This window comes from Pelodiscus sinensis, chromosome 13 (assembly GCF_049634645.1).
Source record: "Pelodiscus sinensis isolate JC-2024 chromosome 13, ASM4963464v1, whole genome shotgun sequence".
NCBI classification, from domain to species: Eukaryota; Metazoa; Chordata; order Testudines; family Trionychidae; genus Pelodiscus; species Pelodiscus sinensis.
The window spans coordinates 17,834,573-17,860,210 of NC_134723.1; positions in this window are offsets into that span (position 1 = coordinate 17,834,573).

Here is a 25,638-nt window from a genome sequence, read left to right on the forward strand (position 1 = left end):
CTCCTATTCCCAACACTCTTGTTGCTACCCCATCCTCAGCTCCTGCCTGTTCACAATGTCCTCCCAACTCCTGTCCCTTTGCTCCAATCCTTCTGCCTCATCCTGGCTTTCTTCCCTTCTTCTTTTCTCCTTACCTGTTCTCACCTCTCTGCCCCCACTCATAGTGCTCTTTTGCCCTGGTTCCCCTTCCCTTCCCTTTATTTGTCACACATCAACATTCAAATCAAGCTGTTTTCAACAGCAGTGAGAGCATTGAGAGCCCAAGAGTTTCCTGCATTCAGTTCCACTGCCCAATACCAAAGGCACGTTGGCAGCCCAGAGGAACAATGTAGGAAAAATTCCTGCTCACCTCCATCCCTAAGAAGGGGCAGGCTCCATTAGTCTGGAGGGTGGCACGTTTGCAGTCTGGATGATATCTGAGGGGCAGAGCACGCTCAGTAAATGAATACTCTTCGAAGAACAGAGTTGCCAGATTCTAATGAAAGTACCAAGCATGTGTGAACTGACATTTTTCTGATTTTTTTTTAACTTGGCCAAATTCAGATGAATTTTCACAGGGATGACATGTCATGTCCATGACATGAGGGCAAATGTCAAGTCCTTGCCCGAGATTTTGAGGCACTAAAGCTTCCCAGTGAAATAGTAAAGTTTAATGGGCAAAACAACATATTCTTCTTTACTCTTACTGTTGGAAACAACCATATGACAATTTAGCTGAAACTTTTCAAAAGAATTTGGCCTGAGACAATCTCCCAGCATAGGAAACTTTATCCCAAACAGACTGGGTTTGGCAAAGCTATAATAAGCAATTGAAAAAAGGAAACCTTAACTTTAAGCTGTGCAGCTGTGTAGGATTTCCAGAGAAGACACATAGGGGATTTGAAAGCCAAGCTTTCATTTAAAATCTCACCATAGAGTAATACTTTCTAATGCTGCCTACCTGTGTGTCATGGAGTGGACATTTGTGGCCATGGCGCCTCCTACCAGAATCACTGGGAATTAGCTCATCAACAAGTCGGTCGCCTCACTCAGTCTGGCATTTCCCTCACTCCTTACTTCAGTTCCAGACCCACATCACCCCCAGACCACAGCACCCCCTTCAGGACACTGCCCTCTGGAAGTGCCCACTACAGTGTCTTCTCACACTCCCTTCCGGGAGGGGGGGGGGGGGGTGTCTATGAGTCTCTGCACTCTGGGGTCCTCCCCTCTCAGGGAACCCCCAATTATACCCACCTTGCCTCAGTGACCCACTGCTAGTTTTCATCTAACCCCTGCCACAGGGGCACACTGCAGTCTGAAATGGCCACTCATCTTTGGCAAGGGGGTGTGGACATGCTGCCTTTTCCTATCCTGGCTGCCCCCCTCCAGCCCTAGTACTCTCAGGCCTTGCCTCATGCCCTGCAGCCCGGGAGTGAGGTCAGGCCAGAGCTCCCCAGCCCTGGCTGCCTTTCCCCAGCATTGTTCTGTCTTGAGAAGCCTCCGAGCTTCCTTAGCAGCCAGGTCCTTCCTGCTCCCCAGCTAGAGCAAGTCTCAGGGTATGTCTAGACTACATGCCTCTGTCACCAGAGGCATGTAGATTAGGCTACCAGGCATAGGAAAATGAAGCGGCGATTTAAATAATCGCTGCTTCATTTAAATTTACATGGCTGCCGCGCTGAGCCGACAAACAGCTGATCAGCTGTTTGTTGGCTAAGCGCGATAGTCTGGACGCGCGGGTGTCGACATCAAAGGTATTTGTCGACCACCCAAGTATACCTCATCCCAGGAGGCATACCTGGGTGGTTGACAAATACCTTTGATGTCGACACCCGCGCGTCCAGACTATCGTGCTGAGCCGACAAACAGCTGATCAGCTGTTTGTCGGCTCAGCGCGGCAGCCATGTAAATTTAAATGAAGCGGCGATTATTTAAATCGCCGCTTCATTTTCCTATGTCTGGTAGCCTAACCTACATGCCTCTGGTGACAGAGGCATGTAGTCCAGACGTACCCTCAGTCTCTCCTTCCCAAAGCCCTTCTTTATACAGCTCCCAAGTGGGCCCTAACTGGCAGTATCTGCCTAAGCTGTGGCCTTTGCTCTCATCCCTCTCCCAGGGCTGGGTTTCACCCTTCAAGGGCCGGTGAAGGGCAGATGCCCTGTCACACTGTCACTTCACAACTACTAATAGAATATAACGTAAGAAGAAGAACCAAAATCCATTGCTGATGGGCTTTTTTTAATATGTACGCATACTTATCTTAATATGGTAGTATCTCTAGAGTCTTCTGTTACAGGTTGAATCTCTCTAATCTGGCACCCTTGGGACCTGACCAGTCCTGAACAAGAGAATTTTCTGGACCACAGGAGGTCAAGATAGTCTAGCAGCATTACCAATATTTCCACTGCTTACTGGGCTGTTAGAGGACATTTAGGGGTAAAATAGAGCTAAATAACAGCACAGAACATTGAGAGCTAAGACTGGTGGCTGTAAACAAACTTTATGGGACCATGGGAAACTTGGTCTCACCCATAAAAAGTGGACATCCAGCTAAGTAAAATCATTCCGGACAATAGATGTTTCCGGATGAGAGAGTTCCGGACTAGAGAGGTTCAACCTGTATTGAAATGAGTAGTTCTACTTGAATCCTTTCAAACTTTCTCTGTCCTACTTTAACTATCTTTACATAAGCCCCTTTAAAGTTCTCCAAGTATTTTTCCAGTACAAAGCAACATTTCCTCTACTGCCATCCCGATTGTATTGTTCAAAGTCAATATTGTGGTAGTTAAATGCAGGAACCAATAGCAATTGTGCATACATAATGCTTTCCTGAGTGCCAGAAAGTCACATATGTTTGCTGGATATGAGAATTCAATGACAGAAGGGGAAAGATACATTGAATAATTGTTCTAAAAGGATGTGGAGAGCAGATTTTGGCTATAATGAAGTCCTGTGAGAGAAAGATCATGTCTCCCCGCCATTTATGATCAAAGTTCTAATGTGTGTAAGGAGACTAATTCAGGAATATTGTAATAACACTGAAGGGAGTATAACCTTTGAAACACTGTGGATGACTACACCTGTCCATAGTGCTTTTTATCCTGTAGATTGTTTGACTTCTGTCAATCCTCCTTTCTCTCTTTTTTAGAAGGAAAGGGAATGAGATAAATTGATATTGGTGGGGAGAGGTAATAGTCAAAGAAGAGAGAGATAGGAAAGATGTAAGAACACAGTAGAAAGGGTAATGGAAAAGATATGTGAAGGAATGATTAATTGTTGACTCTTATATCATGTCTACACAGCAGCATTATTTTGGAATAACTAAGGTTCTTCCGAAATAACAAAGAATGCATCTACACAGCAAGCCATTATTTTGAAATAATGTCAAGTTGGAGGACTTCTTACTCAGACTCCTGTAACCCACATTTTACAAGGAGTAAGGGAAGTCGAAGGACGAGTGTTCTTCCTTCGACTTTCTGCTGTGTAGACAGCATTAAAAGCCGAATTAAGCTATTTCAACTTCAGCTAAGTAATTGATATAACTGAAGTTGCGCAACTTTATTAGACTTTTGCCCTGCTGTGTAGATGTGCCCTTAGTGTTTATTTGTAATAAGTACCTATGATAAAAGCATCAGCTTTTCCCTTCTCAATAATCTGCATGTCAGCTACCATTTTGTAAGGAGAAAAAAAGAATTAAGACAAAATTCTCCATGAGCAGCATATGTGCTAGTATCAGTGGGGCAGACTCTGCCCTGCATTATATGCAGCATAGGCCCACAGGAGTTGCCAGTTCCATCAGATAGTAAGTTGAAGCAAAACTTAGCTCTGAGTGACTCCATTTGTAATCAAATGTGTGATTGATATGACTTGACAGGTATGCAGCTGTGATGCTTACACTGACTTCAGAGCCCACTTGCCTCTCCTATACATGACATCAGCAGCTCATGAGTCATTCTGAGTAGACAGGAACAATGCTAGTGTTTTCCACATTTGCAAATTAGAAAATCTTGGACCAGACAGTATAGTATCTCTAATAGAAAAATGGCCCCCCAAAACAGCAAAGCATATACTGTAGGTGGTCTGTTCTAGGGTATCCATAAATTTAAAAACATTTTATGCACTGTGTGACACTTTACTGTTATGTGCACCACTGTAGCAATCACAACTGAAAAGAAGAATCAGGAGTGGCAAACAGAGCAAAAATCAGTCTTTTACTGAAGAAAGCATCCTGGAAAATGCTGATGAACTTGCCTCAGTTTTGTGGTAGCAAGTTTTTCATCTTTTAAATGAGGACATGTCTACACTAGGAAATAATTTTGAAATAATTTATTTTGAAATAACTCCCAAAATAACTATTTCAAAATAGCACATCCACACTACAAGGCAACATAGAAAGAGTGCAAAATTATTTCAAAATAGCACATCTGCACTGCTTGGAGCCTGCACTGCATTCAAAGCCCCTGGAAGTGCTCTGGAAAGGGCACCAGGGGTGTATCTACACTGCATCGTAGGTTGAAATAAGATACACAATTTGAGCTATGCCAATTGCGTATTTTATTTTGATGTTATTTCAAAATAGTTTATTTCAAAATTTGGCACCGTCTACATGGCACTTATTTAAAAATAAATCACTATTCCGAAACGTCCCTTACTCCTCATGGAATGAGGTTTACAGGGATGTTGGAATAGAGAGCCCCATTATATTTCAAAATAATGGGTGCATTCAAAAGATGCAGAATAGTTATTTCAGGATATCTCTGGTATCCCGAAATAGTGCTGCAGTGTAGACGTAGCCCAGGATAGCAGACAATTTCTGTAGCTGCTTGCTGAGGCTACCTGGGACATGTGCTTAAAGGGGCTCCTCTCTATGACCATGTCTCACATACCACTTCTCCACTGCCCACCCCCTCACAGGGCTCCAAACTCATGCTATGTGCTCTGGTTGCCATAGTGGATGCCACTGACTACATGGAGCCAGAGCTGATGCAAAGCAGTGCCAGGTTCACGACCCTTGTGCTGCACCTCATGATCCACACTGCCCATGTGCTGCTTCAGGTCGATGACAACCAGCCCAGACCAGGGAATCTCTTCCCAGTCCCTGGCACTCCTGATGAAGCAAATGATCCTCCATGCCTTGCACACCATGGAACACCACTTCTGGTGGAGGAATACCAGTTCCAACTGGTGAGACTACATCATCCTGCATTGATGGGACAATCAGCAGTGGCACCAGAACTTCCAAATGTGGAAGGCCACCTTCCTGGAGTCTTGTGAATGGCTCAACCCTGCCCTCAGGCGACAGGACACTTGGCTGAAGCCCCCCCCCCCACCTCGCATTAGCGCGTCACCATTGCACTCTGGAAGCTCACCATGCCAGACAGCTACTGCTCTCTGGGGATCCAGTTCAGCATGGGGAAATCCACAGTTGGGGCCATGCTCATACAGGTAATCAAGGCCATCAACACCATATTGCTGTGGAGGGTCGTCACCCTGGGGAACGTCGACCCCATCGTTGCTAACTTTGCCACCATGGGCTTCCCCAACTATGGGTTGGGCCATAGACGGCACTCACATCCCCATTCTGGCCCCCGATCACCATATTTCAGACTATATAAACAATAAGAGGTACTTTTTGATGGTACTGCAGGTCCTGGTGGACTACCAGGGTCGGTTCATGGAAATTAATGTCAGCTAGTCAGAGAAGGTGCATGAGGCCTGCATATTCTGAAACTTAAGCCGGTTTCAGAAGATGCACACCAGCACTTTTTTCCCTGAACCATCAGAGTCAGGGATGTGGACATGCCGAGGTGCATTCTGGGCGATGCAGCCTACCTCCTGGGCCCCTGGCTGATGAAGCCCTACACAGGCAGCCTGGACCCAACCAAGAAGTACTTCAATGCCAGGCTCAGCAGGTGCCACATGGTAGTTGAGTGTGCCTTTGGCCACCTAAAGGGAAGGTTCAGGAGTCTCCTCACTGCCTGGACCTCAGCAATTGAAACACCCCCTATGTGATAGCAGCCTGCTGTGTGCTTCACAACATATGTGAAAACAAGCGGGAGACTTCCTGCCAGAGTAGGGGGCAGAGTCTGATTGGCTGGCCAGGGCATATGAGCAGCCGACACCAGTGCCATTTGACGAGCATATCAGGGGGCTGTGCTCATCCAGGAGGCCTTGAGGGAGAGTTTCAGCCAAGGCTACCTGTGAGATTCTCCCCTGTGCCTCTTCACAAGGAGCCTCTGCATTGTCCCTGGTGCCTTTCCTCCCCAACTCTTCCCTTCCCAACTTCCTCCCTCCCCTCCAGACCAAATAAAGAAGCCTTTATGTTTGAACAAATGATTCTGCTTTTTTATTTGGGGGATATACAACAGGGAGGGACTGAGGAAAGAGCCTGGAATGAGGAAGGGGGAAGCAGGGCTCAAGGATGGGTTTGGGTCGGGCACTTATCTTGGATACCTTGGGAGGCTTCAGCTGCTCAGGAGGTCCCACCACCATGTATTTGGAGGCCCCAGAAGCTCAGGGAGGCTAAGAGGAGATGTTAGGGGGCAAGGGTGGGTACAGAGAGTTGGGGGGTAGGGGCGAGGAGTTTGCAGAGGTGGGGAGGTAACTGGTGGCACACTGCATACATGTGGCCAGGCATTCCATGACAGATGTTATAGAGGAGCACATGGCCTCATGTTAGTGCGACAGCTGCTCCTCATTGCCTCCCTCTGTTTCTGGTCAGCCCAGCACTCCGCATGGTTGGCAGCCTGCTCCCAGTGCTCCTCATCGAAGCCCTGAATGAAAGACTGGAGGCAGGTCATCTGCTCCTGCAGCAGGTCTTCCCTGGTGCACTTTCTGTGGCGGATCTCACAAAGTCAGGAAGATGGCACAAGCGGTGGTGGATGAGCCATGCTCACAGCTGGGCCAGCTATGAAGAAAAATGACAAGGCCAGTCATCCCAGGAGACAATGTGCATGAAGCCTAGCCCTAAACTCTGAGACAACCCCAAAGGTCTCAGCTCAGACAATGGAAATGTGCTTCAAGCCAGGTCATCTGTTGCTTAGACAGACTGCAGAGGAATGGACATTCCAGGGGAGCATCACTACCCCCACATCCCAGGGACAAGCAGGCATGGGAAGGTGCCAGGAAGTCCAGGAGCCTTCAGGTAAAAGCAGGGGATGGGGTGGCTCGGCTTCCTTTTGTGTCCTGCACACGCCATTTCCAGCACTGGTGGTGCACCGCAAAGAACTTCTATCCATGCCTGACAGAGAGGAGGGTGTTGGGGGAGGCGTGTGTGAGTGGCAGAGACCACTTGTGGGAGAGAGTGCTACTGGGAACCCCTGCTCTTCCTCCCTTGGCAGTTTCCCATACAGGGGATCACTGTTCCCTGCATCGCTGCACTTGACCAGGAGTGGATGCTGCCCGAGTGCAGGCATGAGTCTGTGCTGTGTGCTGCACTGCTGTGTGCTTCCATGACCCCATCCTCTTTAGTGGTGGTTTGTCATGGCAAAGTGTCCCACCTGGAGTCCACAGTAAGGCAAGCCTCTCCAGGAATCTTGTGAGAAGAAGCAAGGGGCTCCTGTGTGAGTGTATAATGGGGCTGAGTGCTCTGGACTGGCGCTCAATGTGCACCCACGTGCACAGGCTGTTGTGCAACCCCCCACTAAGCTGAGAAGACAAAGCAAGGAGGGCACAGTCCCTCGCAGCCCATCTCCTGCCCCATGTGTGTATAGGGAACGTTGTGGAACTCACCTGAAATGCCTTCCCGCATTTGTCCAAGGCCCGGAAGACAACTTGGGTGGGTGGGAGGACTGACTACAGGCTAAGGATGAGCTCCTGGCTGACAGGCATGGTGTCCTGGCTGGTCTGCTCATCCTCTTCCTCATCGTTGTCCTCCTCCACAACCTCGCTCTCGTAGAGGCTGACGCTGGGCATGTCCTGGCCAGAGTTGACAACAATGGAGGGGGGGAGTGGCCAGCCCCCCCTCCCAGGATGGCATCTCGCTGCTCATAGAAGAGGCAGGTGTGCACTGCCACCCCAGAGCGTGGACTTTGCTCCCTGGCCTTAGTGTAGATCTGTTGGAGTTCTTTTATTTTCATGCAGACCTGGTTTTGGGTCCGTATGTGTCCTTTCTCCACCAGACTGGCAGCCATCTGGTCCTACATGTCTGCATTCTTCCTCTTGGTGCAGAGATGCTGGATGTTGGTCTCCTCCCCTCAAACCTCAATGGGGTCCAGGATCTCTCCATCTGGCCAGGCTGCTGCCCTCTTTTGCAACTGGCCAGGAGCATCAGAGGGTGCTGGGGGAGTGCTGGCATCTGGGGGAGGATGTAGAGGGAGTGCTGGGGTTTGCCCTGGCTCCAGTAAAGGGTGCTCTGTGGCACAGGGGCCACAAGCCTTTTTCCTTCTGCCTGCAGCTTTAAACTCTGCAGAAGGGGAGCTCTGGAGTTGTCGGGGTGTGATGAGAGTGGCCACTGTGAGAGGTCTCTTGAGGCCAATTTTTTCAAAATAGCAGCAGCAGAGCATCCACACTCATGTTATTTTGAAATAACAATTTTGAAATAAGCATTATCCCTCATGATAAGCAGGAGTTATTATTTTGAAATAACCAGACTGTTATTTTGAAATAACGGGCTTGGTTGTGTGGACACCCCACTTGTTATTTCAAAATAAGGAGAGTGATTTTAAAATAACTCCCTAGTGCAGCCCACAGCTAAGTGAATTAATGTGTGAAAGATACTAGACTGACAGCCAAAGTGCTGCACATCCTTTCTTGATTTACAGTGCTGGCAGAACATGAATAACAGTACTGCACACTTCCCTGCACTGCTGAGTCAGCATTTTATTTTTAAACCTGGAAATTGTGAGGATCTCACTGGCTGCTTAGCCCTGGCAGCTGTGTTGAAGTATCCAACCAGTAACAGTTGTGGTTGTGGTTTTGAGACTAGAACCACCAGCTGATTTCTAGAACTGAGCAAAACTCAGTTGTGATTTGCAGAGGTTCCTGCCCATAGCTCTCAACTCTAGGGCTTTGGGTATGTCTTGTGTTGCTGTTTTTCTCTGATGCTTGACATTTTCCCATGTTCCCCTGGAAGGGAAGCTAGCTATCTGGAGAGGGGAGGGCAGGTTCCTATTTCTGCAGCTCTCCTAGGCTTCCTGTTTCTATCTTTCTCCCTACTCCACAGGAGAAGAGAGCTGCCCAGAACTAACACTAGATTCTAGTTAGGAGAAAGGGTGAAGCAGTTAGACTTGCTCCCTATTCATGAGAGGGCAGGGAGAAATGAGATCTGGCTCAGACCTGGTGGGCTCTTTCTATTTCTTCCTACCCAGGCTCCTGTGTCTTAGGAGGAGACCTGAGCAAGGAGCCCAGAAAAAAACAGGGGTCTGGGGTACAGGTGAAGGAGCTTGGAGCACAAGTGGAGTTCTTTTTGATCTTTCCAGCCAACGGTAGGGGCCCAGACAGAGATAGGGGATAAGGGGGAAGTGGTAGATGTGGTATACCTAGAAGTTAATAAAGCATTTTATATAGTCTTGCATGGCCTTCTAATAATAAACTAGGGAAATACAACCTAGATGGGGTTAACATAAGCTGTGTGTATAATTGGTTGGATAATCATTCCCAAAGAATAGTTATCAATGGTTCACAGTGAAGTTGGAAGGGCATAATGAGTGGGATCCCTCAGGGTTCAGTTTTGGGATTGATTCTGTTCAATATCTTCAATGATTTAGAAAATGGCATTGAGAGTATACTTATAATGTTTGTAATTGACACTTAGATGGGAAGGGTTGCAAGTGCTTTGTAGGAGAAGATTATAATTCAAAAAGATCTGGACAAACTGGAGAAATGGTCTGAAGTAAATAGGATAAAATTCAATAGGGAAAAAATGCAAAGTACTCCACTTAGCAAGACACAATCAGTCTCGCATATACAAAATGAGAAATGACTGCCCAGGAATGAGTACTGTGGAAAAGGATCTAGTGGCTCACAAACTAAATATGAGTCAACAGTGTGACACTGTAACAAAAAAAGCAAACATCATTCTGGAATGTACTAGCAGAAGTTTTGTAAGCAAAACACAAGAAGTAGTTTTTCTGCTCTCCTCTGTGCTGATTAGATCTCAACTGCAGTGCTGTGTCCGATTCTGGGCACCACATTTCAGGAAAGATGAGTACAAACTGGAGAATGTCCATAGAAAAGAAAAAAAATGGAAAACATGACCTATGAGGGAAGATTGAAAGAACTGTGTTTTAGCCTGGAAAAGAGAAGTCTGTGTGGGGATATAACAGCTTCCATGTACCTAAAAGGTTGTTACAAGGAGGGAGAAAAATTATTCTCCTTAATCTCTGATGATAGGACAAGAAGCAATGGGCTTAAATTGCAACATACTAGGTTTAGATTGGACATTAAGAAAAATTCCCTAACTGCAAGGGTGGTTAAACACTAGAATAAATTGCCTAGAGAAGTTGTGGAATTTCCATAATTGGAGATATTTAAGAGCAGATTAGACAAACACCTTTCAGGGACTGGACTTGATGGCCTCTGGAGGTTCCTTCCAGATCTGATTCTGTGAAAAACTGGACCAACTTCTCCATCATCTCCCTGAGGAGGAGCAGCAGATTGAAGGTCAACAGGCTGTGATAGCAGTGCAACAGTTGCACCAGTCCCAAAATAAGCATTGGGGCTCTTTTAATTTGGTGATGGAAGGAAAGAAGGTAGCAATAATGTGGGACAGGGCAGATGGAATTAACAGAATGTCACTGGGTTGACATGAGTAGTATATGTAGCTGTACAAATTGACTTTGGAGCCAGTTACAGCAAGGTCTCTACTCCCCCATCACTCCAGATTTTCTTACTCTGGTGCCCAAAGAGACACCGGCATAACAGGAACCTCTCTCCTAGTAGGACCTCTCAATGACCTCAAAGTGAAACAAGTGTATTTCTTTGTGCATCATGCCATAAACATTAATTTGTCTGAAATGTGGTTTAAGATGGCATTCTCTCCTTTAATCCAGTCATTCAGGTTTGCCATTTGTAAACAGCTGCCCCACACAACGTGTTGCAATTAACTTGGTATGCATTCCAAAACTGTCTCACTTGTTTCAAGGCTGTCTTCTCACTGTGTAAGCCAAGTTTTAATGTAATCTTTGAATTGTGGTGCAATATGCAATGACACATTTTGATCACTTTTTACATGTTTCAAAGGCAGGTTTAAGGACTGAAAAGCATTGTTCCATTGCAAGCTTTCAGTTTTGGTTTCAGTTCAACAGGCTCAAACCTGTGTTTCCTGTAAGGTGTGTGCTTGTGTTACTGCTCAGAAGAGATTCAAATATCACTCAGCTGATTAACAGAGTGCACACAGCTAGGTTTTTTGTTTCTATTGGTGGTGCACATTTGCATATATCACAGTGCACATAACTTAGCTGCACATGGAAAGAAAAAAGCCCGCAGATGGCTTGAAAAGATTAGAGGGAACATTGGCTCATGCATGTGGAGTTTCACCTTGACTTTCCAGTTCAATCAGCCCATCAAACTGAAAAGCAAACAGGCCCAGATTAATGTGAAAACCCAGGCAAATCCTAAACTAGGCCTATGTTCATGCAATTTTTAGCAAACTGGGCTCAGATTGTAACTAAAGCAGTCACGATGGGCATGATTTTAAATGAACACTTTGTACAGCTCTGTTCACCTCCTATCTTTCACCAATGAGAATAACTTTAATTCATTTCTGAAGAGGGCTGGATTTGGAATGATGACTTATAAGTAAAAGCCTCATTCTCCCATTCATTGACCCACCCATCCAGTCTTTATAGGGATAGACACATAATTTAATGGCCCAGATCTGTTACGTAATCTTAGTTTTTTCACTACTCTGTAGGGTTACCAGGTGTTGATTATTTTTAATCAGAATGCCCAGTTGAAAAGGGAAGCAGGTGGGTCCAGTTGGCACAATGATCCAGACTGTTGAAAGTCTCGTCAGGGGCCTCGGGCTACGGCAGACTCCCTACCTCCCCTGGTTTGTCCTGCTTCCAGAAACAGCCACTAGGTCCTGCAGCCCCTAAGAACTGGGGAGGCCAGAGAATGGCAGGCTCTGTGTGCTAATCCCCAGTGCCAGATCCACAGCTCCCATTGGCTAGGAACAGTGACCAATGGAAGCTGAGGGGGCAATAGAGACAATGGGGGAGAGGGGTAGGTCTCAGAGAAGGGTTAGGGCACTGGGTTTTATTCTATACATGGATGGAACAGCCCATGGCATGGAAACACACACACCAGACTATAGGGATGCACATGCTGGCAGCCATAGGGAATGGGCAGCAGGAAGCCACCCTAATCCAACTACACTGCTGGTGCTGAATCACGGAGAGCCCCTGAGGCAACTGAAATTGCCCAGTTGCAGCAGGAAGGACTGGGGAAATGCACAGGGGAGGAGTGTGTAGTGGCAGCAGGTGGGCAGCAGTGCCCAGAGACCTCTGCCTCCCAGGAGCTATTACCAGAGGAGGGTGCCCCCACTCTCTCCCCACATCCTCTTGTGCACCCCACTCTTCAACTGTTAGCTGGCCATCAATAATTAATATGTATAATAAATAAGATGAAACAATAGCTTTTTCCTGAGCACCAATTGATAATTTGCATCTTACTGACACTGAAGGTATTAACAGGGCCCTGTGTACATACATGGCCAAGTCAGCCCAGCACCGAGTTTGACTCACTGCACTAGGTACTGGGCAGAAATCCTGCCTGAAGTCCTGGCTTACACTTGCCTTCGTCTCCAATGGTGAGATCAGAGGAGATAATATGATGAATGCAGAGGAGTTCCTGTTGAGGAAATTCTGGGGAGCACTATGTTCACACACGTGCCTTAGGGTACGTCTACACTGCATACTTATTTCAGAATAAGCTATTTCAAAATGTATATTGTGAAATACTGGGTTTACACAGCAAATGCCCATTGAAATAACACTGAACGTCCACACTCAATGGATGCTGAATCGCATTTAAGGCCACCCAGAAGCATTTCAGGCAGGGCATCAGTACAGCAGTAACTTCCCCTAGCTGCTGTCTGAGGCTTGTGCTCAAAGGGTCCCCCCTGTACAGTCATTCCTCAGGCTCTTCTCCTTTGCCTATCTCCTTGAGGGACAGCAAAGCCTTTTCACTGTTTACTCTAGCTGCCTTTGAGAACACTACAGCACTCCTGACCTGCCTCCAAGCAGTAGCCAGCTCTTACGTCTCATGCTGCACCTCCTGTTGCAGTTTCTACAGGTTGTCCTCATGGCCCTGCAGGAGGAGGTCTCCCAGCTCATTACAGGGCACCTCCTCTTCTTTCTCCATGTGCTGCTCATGCAGCTCGACCTTACCCACCCTCCCTTGCACACCGTGTACTGCCGCTTCTGGCGTCTGGGCACTAGCTCTGACTGGTAGGACTGAATTGTCACGGAGCGGTGGGACAACCAGCAGTGCCTCCAGAATTTCTGCATGTGGAAGGCCACCTTCCTGGAGCTGTGTGAGTGGATGGCCCCTGCCCAAACGCAACAGGACACGCAAATGCAACGCGCCTTCCCCCTCCAGAAGCAGACAGCCATCGCTATCTGGAAGTTCACCACGCCGGACAACTATCAATCCATCAGAAATCAGTTTGGCGTGGAGAGATCGCCCATTGGTGCCATGCTCATGCAGTTATTACTCTCATGCTATTGTCCCAGGGAAGCGGTGATTTGCTGGAATGGGGTTCCCTAGGAAAGGGGGGTGGTGATGGTAGTGGAAGCCCCCTCCTGGGGAAATCTTTCAGTCTTGCCAGGGGATGGAGTAAATAGGGGTTGCTCCTGGCATGTGTGTGGGAGGGAGGACATTGGGTTCAGGGACCTCCCAATGGCTCTGGAAAACCTGTGATTCTCTGTCTCTTTCTACAGGTGGTGAGGGCCATCAACACCATCCTGCTGTGCAGGGTCATCAATCCGGGTGACGTGGACTCCACTGTCATCAGCTTTACTGACATGGGCTTCCCCAACTGCAGGGGGATTACTGACAGCAACCACATCCCCATCCAGGTCTCCAACCACTGGGAATCCGAATACATCAACCACAAGGGATACTTTTCAATGGTCCTGCAGGCCCTCATGGACCACCATGGCCAGTTCACGGACATCAGTGTTGGGTGGTTGGGGAAGGTACACAACACCCAAAACTTCCAAAACTCCAGCCTGTTTCAGAAGCTGCACGTGGGCACTCTTTTCCCTGACTGCAGGGTAGGGGATGACATTGTAGGGGATGCAGCCTCTCCTCTTCTACGCTGGCTAAATGAAGCCATACACCTTGATCAAAGTAAGGAACGGATCAATGGCAGGCTCAGCAGGGCCTGCATTGCTGTGGAGGGTGCCTTTGGTTATCTGAAAGGGAGGTTCTGTTGCCTCCTCACCCAGCTGGACCTTCGCAACTGGAATGTCCCTGAAGTGGTGCTGCGTGCTGAGTCCTCCACAACCTTTGTGAACACAAGGGGGAGACATTCCTGCCAGGGTGGGGGCCAGAGGCCAAGTGGCTCACCGGGGCCTTCGAGCAATTATGCATGACGGCCATCAGGCAGGCCCATCAGGGGGCTATGCACATCCAGGTGTCCCTGAGGAAGAGGTGCAGCCAGGGCTAGCTGTGAGACTCTCCCCTGGGCCTCCCTACAAGGGGCCTTTGCAGTGGCCCAGTGTGCCTTTCCTCCCCCACCTTTCCCTTCCTACCTCTCCCCTGCAGACACAACAAACCACACATTTAGTTTTGAAAGAATAAACTGGTTTTGTTTAATTGGGGTAAATGTAACTGGGGAGGGACTGGGGAAGAACCTGGGAAGGGGAGTGGAAGTGGAAGTGGGAGGAGGGGCTCGGGCTGGGTCTGAGAGTGGCACCTGCCTCAGGTGGTCCCACCACCTCTTCTGCGGGGCCCTCAGTGGCCGTGAGGGAGGAGGGCTGGGGAAGAAAGTAGGGGGTAAGAGCAGGAGTGGCCAGAGAGTGGCAGTGAAAGCTGTGCTCATTGGGTGTGTCTAGACTACATGCCTCCTTCGACGGAGGCATGTAGATTAGCCAGATCGGAAGAGGGAAATGAAGCCGCGATTAAAATAATCGCGGCTTCATTTAAATTTAAATGGCTGCCCCGATCTGCCGATCAGCTGTTTGTCGGCAGATCGGGGCAGTCTGGACGCGATGCCCCGACAAAGAAGCCTTTCTTCATCGACACAGGTAAACCTGGTTTCACGAGGCTTACCTGTGTCGATGAAGAAAGGCTTCTTTGTCGGGGCATCGCGTCCAGACTGCCCCGATCTGCCGACAAACAGCTGATCGGCAGATCGGGGCAGCCATTTAAATTTAAATGAAGCCGCGATTATTTTAATCGCGGCTTCATTTCCCTCTTCCGATCTGGCTAATCTACATGCCTCCGTCGAAGGAGGCATGTAGTCTAGACACACCCCTAGTCTGGCCCTGCTGCAGCAGCTCTTGCCAGTTATTTTGGCAAAGCTACAGGTCCGCCACCAGTCTGTGGTCCTGCTTGTCTGGGAAGCGCTGCAGAGCATGCAGGCAGGCAATGTGCTCCCATTGCAGGACTTCCTGGGCTCGCCTTCACCTGCGGGTCACACGGGATCAGGAGGATGGCACAGGAGATGTGCTCACGTCCTACTCAGAGCTGGTCCATCTGTGGAGAACAAAGAAGGGCAGTTATCCCAGGAGAATCTGTGCATGAAGCCAAGCCCTCATCTGAGCCAATACCAAAAGGACTCCAGTCAGATGAAGGCGAGGTGCTTCCAGCAAGGCCACCTGAGGCCTGGACAGCCGTCCCTTTCCTGCAGGGACACAGATATCCCAAGGGGGAACCTCACTATCCCCACACCACATGGACAAGCAAGCATGTGAAGGTGCCTTCCAGACCAGGAGCCTGTGGGTGGGAAGGGGGTGATAGGGCAGCTCAGTTTCCCTCTGTGCTGTCCACACACCAGGTCCAGCAGTGGTGGTGTCCCGCACAGAGAGAGGACTTGTATGTCTGGCCACTGGAGGGGAGGGGAACAGGGTGTTGGGGGGAACTGGGTGTGAGCGGCAGATATCACTTAGCAAAGAGGGTGCTCCTGAGGTCCCTTCCATTTCTTTCCCCTCCCAACAGGCTCCCTTGGCAGGGGCTTAGTGTTCTTTGCCTCACTGCACTGTCCCTGGGAGTGGATGATGCCCTAAGGGTGCAGGCATGCCTGTGTGTGGCACTGCTGTGTGTGTGTTTGTGCATGTGTGTCTCTATGTCCCCAGCCTCCTTCTAGTGGTGGCTTGTGATGGGAGGGTGTCCCACCCCAGTGTTGGGAGTAAGGCAGGCCTCTCTAGACAGTGTGAGCCAGAGCGTCAGGGTCCTCTGTTGCAGCCTCCTGGGGCTGTGCGCCCCAGACTGGCACTCCACATGCACAGGCTGCTGTGTGATCTCCAGGCCAAGAAGGCCGACCGAGAAGCACACAGCAGCCCCTCATTGCTCACGGCCTCCACTCGTGTGTATCTAGGGAAAGTAATGTTATTCACCTGATGGGCCTTCCCCAGCTCTGGAAAAAGCCTGGGAGACATCCTGGGAGGGGGGTACTGGTTCCAGGGTGATGTCTGTGTGGCAGGCATCAAGGTAGTGCTGGCCTCATCCAGATCTTTTCTTCCACACCGGCTCTGCCCCCGAGGGCAATGATGGGAGTCTCCACCTCAGGGTCCACAACGAGGGTGGGGAGGAAGGGGGAAGGACTGATTCCCTCCCCCACCCCCACAGGATGCGGTAGAGTTGGTCGTAATAAGGGCAGGTCTGTGGTGCCACCCCAGAGAGGGAGCTGTGCTCTCTGGACTTGGCATTGGCTTGCCTGAGCTTCTTGATCTTCATATGCACCTGTTCCTGGGGCCCAGGCTGTCAGCCCTCCAGCCATAGATGTTGGCATCCTGCCTCTGGTATGGAGAACCTGGAGGTTTGCCTCCTGTCCCCAGACCTCAGTGAGGTCCAGGATCTCTGCACCGGACCAGGAAGGCACATGCCTCTTTCACCCGCAGGCAGGGTCCTGAGAACCGACGGCCTGCTCCACTGCAGCCGGGGAGGGTTCAGATGGAGCACGGGGATTGCTCATGGCAGCAGCAAAAGGTGTGAAGGCTGCTGCTATGTGGCACAACGGCCTGTGTTGTGCCACAAGCCCTTTCCCCTATGACTGTAACTTTAAGGACTGCAGGGGAAGGGGAACTACAGAGCTCTGATGAGTGTGGCCAGTGTGGTCAGCAGGACACCAGTGGGAAGGCCTGGAGGCCATTAATTTCAAACTAACTCCAGCTGCCCTATTTATGTACATATACTCTATTTGGAAATAGCTATTTCAAAATAGGTGTTATTCCTCAAAATGAGGGCTACAGATTTTGAAACAAGAAGCCCTTTATTTCAAAAATTTTTTGAAATAACAGGCTTGCTGTGTAGATGCTAACTTTGTTATTTTGAAATAACTCTGATGTGTAGCTGTGCCCTTAGAATGCAGTTTCTATGCTACTCTTTGAAAAGGTCATCAGCCATTATCTTCTGAACAAGACCAGCAGTACTACTGATATTTATGGAGGGGACTGATGCCAAAGCCCTGCTTCCTTTAATCCAAAAGCCACAAGAGGAGATAAAACTTCTGAAATAGCTGTACAGCACTCCCTGAGGGCAAAGGCTGGGATTTAGGATGCAGACTTTGCATGGGGTATGTGGAGCTGGTGGGAGAGTTTGCTCATGCCTTCTTGACCCAGTGAAGCCAGACACAGTAGAACCCAGAATTTAATATTTGTGAGGATTTTAGTCTGCCCAATTTCCACTCACCCTGGTACCTAATTGTACTTAACCACAATTACTTAACCCCTAACATATGTGGTTCCATTCCTAGTCCTACAAGTCACCTGCTAGTCGGTCAGGCCATGTCTACACTAGGAGATTATTTTGAATTTACTGCGTTTGACTTCTGGTCACCCAATTTTACAAATTCAAAGTTTCATGTCCTCACTATGGGTAAGAATCGAATGTAGTCTGAGACAGGCTCCGTTAATGTGGACATGCTACCTTGGACTTAGAGCCCCAGGAAGCACTCTGGGGAGCTGTGGGAGGCCTGCAGGAGGTTAATTAGTGACACCAGAGCATCTGCACTAATGTTATTTCAGACTTACAAGTTCTGGAATAACATTATTCCTTGTGAAAAGCAGGATTACAGAGTTCAAATTCATGGCCCCTTATTTTGGAATAACAGGCTTGGTAGTGTGGACACATTACTTACAAATTTGACCTAGGGGGCTAATTTCAGACTAAGATTCTTATGTAGGCCAGGCCCCTGTGAATGGAGAATAAATCTCTAAAGAACATTTTCTTTTTTTTAAAAGTCATTTTGCACTATTCTCCATGTTGGTCTTTTTAATGAGCTACATCAACTCTGGTCTGTCTTTCTGTGTAATATAACGATGTAGAAAAATTATTTCTCCTCTCCATTAATGATATTTTATATTATTATTTCTGTCATAAACATTAAAGTTGTTCGGTTGTCCAGAGAGTCTGTCATAGGGTGGTCCTTTCTTCCCCCTCCACAGGGGGCAGGAACCCATGTCCATCTGAGTCCACAGCCCACCCCACGTACCCAGTAAACAATCTATAGACTAGCTCCTCCTCGCAGAGCTGGATGGCCTTATTGCCAGAGGCAATAAAACAAAGTTGCTCACTGTCCCTTTAAGCAGGGCTGGATGGCCCAATGGCCGGAGTTAGTAAATCAAAGTCCCATGAAGGCCCTGTAAAGCAGGGCCAGGCGGCCAGAGTCACTATTCAAGACTATCAATGGCCCTTTAAGACAGGGCTGGACAGCCCACTAAGCCAAGTCACGGAGGTGGGGTTGCACTCCAGTAGGGGGACCTGAGCCCACCCTACTCCATCGGGTCCCGGCCCAGGGCCCTGTGAGTAGCAGAATGGTCCATCACTCCCTCAGTGGAGAATCCAACCGAAATGCACCAAGGATCTCTGGGTGGGACAGGCTGCTTCTGCACCCTCCATGGGCCACTTCCTACCTGCTCTGACAGACCGTCTTCCCACATGGTCACAGGATGCTCTGGCTTCTTGGGAGCTGGTGTCTCCGGTAGTCTGCGGTGACTACATCCCAAGCAGCACTGGGGCCTCCGCTGCGCTCCTCTTGGGCAGCTGGCTGCTGCTAATCAGGAGCTCTGTCCTGAAGTCCTTCTCCTCTGGCAGTCAGCCCAGACTGAGCCTCTCCCCAGGCTTTTATACCTGGGCTGTAGTCTGAGCATGCCTGGCAGGGTTGCAGGATCAGGGCTCCTTCAGACAGGGTAGCCTGGCTAAACCCTGTGGCTACGTCTAGACTGGCATGATTTTCCGCAAATGCTTTTAACGGAAAAGTTTTCCGTTAAAAGCATTTGCGGAAAAGAGCATCTAGATTGGCACAGACGCTTTTCCACCAAAGCACTTTTTGCAGAAAAGCGTCCGTGCCAATCTAGACGCGCTTTTGTGCAAAAAAGCCCCGATCGCCATTTTAGCCATCGGGGCTTTTTTGCGCAAAACAGTACTGTGCTGTCTACACTGGCCCTCTTGCGCAAATGATTTGCGCAAGAGGGCTTTTGCCCGAACAGGAGCAGAATAATATTTCCGCAAGAAGCACTGATTTCTTACAGTAGGAAGTCTGTGCTTTTGCGGAAATTCAAGCGGCCAGTGTAGACAGCTGGCAAGTTTTTCTGCAAAAGCAGCTGATTTTGCGGAAAAACTTGCCAGTCTAGACACAGCCTGTTAATTTGATGTGGGGCTGGTATGCCCCGTCACAGAGTCTTTAATTTTTTAAAGCTTTAAATATGTTCGAGGAAAGAGTTTTTCAGTCACTCCTCCCCAAAAAGAGAGAATATTTGTTTTCCTACTTTGAAGTCACCTCAGAGTGAGGAAACTGTGTGATTTATTTTATTCCTAACTCAGTTTCTTGTAAATTGTTTACAGGTTCCTGATTATGATGTGGGATAATAAATGAGCTGTAGTGTTACTGAGAGCGCTACAGTTTTTGACATAATAAGCTAGGAATAGGGATCAACAGCCTTGCACTAATACATTTAAGGTAAAATTTTCAAATGCCTCAAAGTGCTGTAAGAACCTAAGTGCCATAGACTTTCAACTGCTTTCAGCATCTTTTGAAAATGTTACCCATAACTGACTGCTTTTTGTAAACCCCAACTTTATTTCATTGTCCTTGATAGTTAAAATTAAAAAAAAAAAGTTCTCCATTGGACTTGAATGGTGCAGTCAGAGTATTAATCTAAGGGCCCAATCCTTCAAAGTGCTAAATGTTCACGAGTTCATTGATTTTATTTCTTAATTGTTAAAATATAAAATAACTTAAATTTCAAAATGTAAAGATGTTCTTTTGACCTGAAAATGGATTTTTTTTCCGTTAGAAAATGTCAAAACATTCCCTTTAAAAAAAATAAAATGGTCAATGTAGAAACTTTTCAAAGCCTACCCTTTCTTGTGAATAGTTTCGCTTTTGTGGAATAATTATTTGGAAAAAAAATCTTAAATTTCTCAAACTAATCCTGTAGACACTTCTGCATGTAAGTAACTTCACTCTGGAAGAGGCCCTATTGCTCTCAGTCATGTTTGTGTTTGCAGGACTGAATCCATTAACACTGGTGTGAATACTGCATTAGCTAGAAGTGTCAGGGTAATTTGGCCCTGCACATGCATTGGGACTGGCACAGTGATAGAGGCAGGGGGTGGGATGCATTTCCCCTATTCTGAGGCTGCTGTAAATGGGATGCAACTGTCTTGGGCTTGGAAAGTTCTGAAGATTGCTCTAATTTGTATCCTTACTGCAGTGACCCTTAGGAGAAGTTGCACTGGCACAAGTTGCACTGGCACAGAATTGCTCAGAAATATTACTCCGGGCACTCGGAGTCAAGAGGTCTGTTACTGATGTTCTAGCTGGCTACATGAACTGTTAAATCTCTAGGACTGTTTTTTTTAGTTTTGTTTTATAAGAACATAGTTTGGTGCTGGTGGTAGGCACCTTGGGATTTTTAATAATGATGCTTATTATTAAATTAGTACCAGCTGCACCAAAAAACTCAACTGCATGGTCAATTTGTCTCATAATAAACGCACCCAATTTTTCTGTTTCCTTAATTTATTTTTCAAGTCCAGCATCTTTGCTCTCAGTTGGTTTTCCCAAGACTTATCACATATTAGCAAGCAACTCCATAAAACAATGTGTACTCTTCCTGATATCACCCCTTGCAGATCCATACATAGAAGGGTACCTATTGGCATGGAGCTACCCCCACATGTGGGAAAGGAAAGTAACTCAAACCTTCCTCCCCCCAGGGTCTCTGGACACCTTAGCTCAAGTGGAAAAGGCATTCTATAGGCATGTCTACACAGCAGGGCTAAAGCCGAAATAAGCTACCCAACTTCAGCTATGTCAATTGGGTAGCTTAAGTCAAAATAGCTTATTTTGGCTTTTGGCACTGTCTACATGGCAGGAAGTCCGAGGAAGAGCGCTCTTCCTCCAACTTCCCTTACTCCTCGTACAATGAGGGTTACAGGAGCTGGAGTAAGAAGTCCTCCAGATCAATATTATTTTGATATTATGTCAAAATAACCACTTGTAATGTAGATGCAGACTATGTTATTTTGGAATAACGTCAGTTATTCCAAAATAACACTGCTATGTAGATGTACCCTGTGGGAGTACTTTAGAGCTATGAGTACCATGCTGTCAGTTACTGGGATAAGCCATCAGAAGAGAGCATGCTCACATGTGCTAAAAAATGTATTAGATCAAATCTGTGTTCATAAAAAGCATGGATTAATTGGGCTTCAGTCCCGATTGGAGTAAAATGCCAATTAAGTCATTATTGTTCACCATCCCACACTGATAATTGAATTAATGGAAGTTTCTTGGCTCAATCTGAGATTAGGGAATTCCTGGTTCAGAAATTAATTTGGAGCTACAGATCATTGAAAACTCAGGGATTAGGTGGGTCTGTATAGATTAGTTAGGCCTCCTCATGTTCAGCAAGGACCAACTGCACTTTGCTACTAACTTCATTAAACAGAACTGAACACTCTATGACCTCTAGCCATTTTTGGTATAAATCGGATTCATAGTTTCCTATCATAAGCAATTTTCAGGTATAAGTGCATTTGTTTGAGACCATCTGCTATAATGAATATTTCAGCAACTAGTAAAGTAGGAAGTGGGCTAAGATTGAAATTTCATGTGCCAGTTTTCCCCATTAGAGTAGACTGAAGGGCCAAACGGCATGACTAACTTAAATGTCCAAAATAATTCAGCTTCATGTGGCCTCTGAGACACTATAATGTGTAGGTTTAAAAAAAATCCCATTGCTCCTAATATTTGTATTTAAATTTCTTTAGGGACATTCAATACAACTTGACATGAAGCCTTTTATTATTTTTATTCAGTAATTGGCAGAAAAATTGTATGTCTTAATCATCAAAATGAATTCCACAATGTTCCCCTTGAGTTTTCTGGTGTGTCTACATTGTATGCTTATTTCTTCTAATCTGCTGCCTTGAATCCATCCAGTTATCTTTTTCCACAGTCACTGTCTTTACTTCCTTATGTATGATTGATATGAATGACAATTTAATTGTATTAATTACTGTAATTATAATCAGTCCTCTCCTCTTTATAATCTGCTGCTAGAGTTACAGGCAAACCAATGCATATGTGCACTCATCCTGATAATGCGAGCTTTATGGATAAGGAAATACCACTGAATATAATGGAACTTTTCACAGAGTAGAAACTTCAATATGAGACCACCAGTAGGAAATAGTGCATATACACAATTTGTTTGCTATTAGTCTAAAAACAGATATGCAGTTTGTTAAAACACATAATATAGAAAACCTTATTTTTTGTGTCTAGTATCAGTGATGTTTTATTCTCTGGTCTGGCACGTGACCTCTACTAACTTGTTTAGGTGATCTGTGCCTCAGTTTCTCCATATCTAAAAGTTGATAACACCACTGATGGACACTGTATTCTTTCATCAATCCCCAGGATGCCAGTGCAGTGTCCAACTTCTGTCCTCTCCTTCACAGGGCTCCTCTAAATTCTACAGTCCAAAGTGAGATTAAAACATTCCCCAATCATCTCAGGTCCAAACTATTCATTCCACAGGGGCTCTCCACTCCTAGTGCAGTGTCTCTCCCTTAGTTGGGGTTCTCAGTTCTTTCCCAGAATTGGGTCACAGTTCAATCTCTTTGCAGGAACCAATCTTGCTTCCTGCAACTACTTCAACCACCTACAAGGTCTCAGGTTCCTATTCTTCTGAGCAGTCCCTGGCTTCTTGCCTGTGGTAATGCCAACAACCCTTTCTCAACCACACCCCTTTTATATGTAGCTTCCTGCTGCCTTTTATACTTGAATTACTTGATTCCACTCAGGTGAGACTCCTCTTGTAATCAAAGCTGAGTTAGCCCCAGGCTTCCCACTCAAAACTAAGATGAGGGTTACAACCTATTTATATTGTGTGCCTTGAAATCCCCAAATAAAGGGCATCATGTAAACACTAATTATTTTTATATTCTGCATCTTATGGTTCAACTTGCCAAAAATGTTCAAACAATGAGCATTATTACATTATGAATTTATATTAGTTTGGAACTTGTGGGGTTAAAAACAGATAGGAAGATGGTAGAGGCATCTCCTTTTCTTCACATCTTCATATTAATAGCATTCTTGAAGGCTGAATGATAGTTTAAAGGTATGGTGGTAACTTTCCTGAAAAATAATATGGGCATCTAATCTAGTTGCTAATTAGGAGGTTTAAAAAGCTATCACTTTTATAACTGAATTAAAGCTGAAATTTCCATACTTCGTTGATGATTTTTGCTTTTTCTAACTTTAAAAATAACTAGTTGTGTTTATTCTAGGAACAATTTAACTCTTGCTGCATTAGTTCATGTCCTGAAAACCCACCCCCATTTCAGAGCATATGGGTTAAAAATGGCAGATTTGGCCAATCCTTTATCACTTTAGAAAACTGAATTCTTCTACTCTAATTTTCTAACATGGATGTTCAAGAATTCTTTCCCCATTCTTTAATTGAATTCTTTATTCTCATTCATGCTGTCATGCAGCTCAATTTGAAATTTTGTTTCTCAAAATGATCAAGCACATAGTGACACACTAATTGTATTATTTGTTTTGTTCTTAGCACCCATAATAACACAAGATATCACAATAGAATATACACAAAATAAACTAGTTGTCAATAAAAACTGAAAGAAGATGGAAGAATATCACATTTGCTTTAATTTTTAAGCTCCAGAAATAGAAAGCTAAAATGTCCCTGGCTTAAATAACATTTTTGACTGAAAAATCTAACTTCAGAACACTCGGCATTTCAAGACATTAAGGTGATTCAGGAAGACAACTCAAGAAAATAATTCAGTTTTGTCCCAATTGACTAAAGTATTTTTTCTACAATCTAGTACCTGTAATGAGTGAGTGAGCATGAGACCTTCCATTGATTCTTTGCATTCAAGCAACCCAAAAAAATGTTTACATGTGTTAGCAACATATTTTTGATGTAACTATACTTTCGAAGAAACAATCAAACCTGCAAAACTTGAATTTGCTTTTTGACACCCTGAAGGAAATACAGTTTTGTCTGACGCAATTATAGCCATGTCATTCTGTAAAGCCAACCTTGTTATTTGATTACATACATTATCCTGCAAACATTTATGAAGAAGCTTAATTTTATGCATGTGAATAGTCTCAATTACTTTAAGACTTTGAATCATGGCCCTAATCCTGCACTACTAGAGTCAATAGGAGCGTTTCCATTTATTTCAGTGAGTGCTAGGTCAAGCCATATATATATATATAAAATTAAGTGTGTGATATGCCTGTTTATCCTAAGCATATCCCTTGATTTCCTCTTCCTTGGTGCAGCAAAATCCTGAAACTACTATGTAGCTGGGAAGAGAATGTAACATTTTAAAATAAAGATGTTTCATACAAATCTGGTGCCAGATCCTCAATTTATGCAATTATCATAGCTCAACTGACTTCAGTGATGACATTTTGTGCCAGCAGAGCATTAGATAAAATCCTGATTCTATTAAAATCAGTGGAGTGAGAATATCCCCCATTCATTGTCTCAAGTCTATTAAAATACTTTTATTAACCTTATTTTCTTCTGTAGAATGTTTACAGAATCCAGTAAGTAGGACTTGCCATCCGTTAGGCAAGGCTAGTTTCCATTTTTAAACTGAATACTCAGTGGTTTGATCTGGTTAGTTGGACAAGGTGACCATGAACATAAATGGCAAACATTGAAAGTAGTATATAGATACTGGGGGAAGTTTTTAAGGTTAGGAAGCTATTCCGAGTAGCTTCTGTTCCAGGAGTTTTGCAGTTATGTAGTTTTGGCATCTCTGGATGATCACTTTTCTATTAAGAATGAGAAAGTAATGTGCAATGAATAATTTATTTTGTTGAGAACTTATCCACAAACATTGATTTTTGCAAATAAAGGCCTTGATCCTACAACTTGCTCCATGACAGTGACTTCTACTGGGTTCTGTATAGATGTCTGCAAAGAGCAATTAACAGGCCTGGAGTCTTACTCTTTAATTATAGAATTTCAATTGTATAGATTATTCTAACACTCT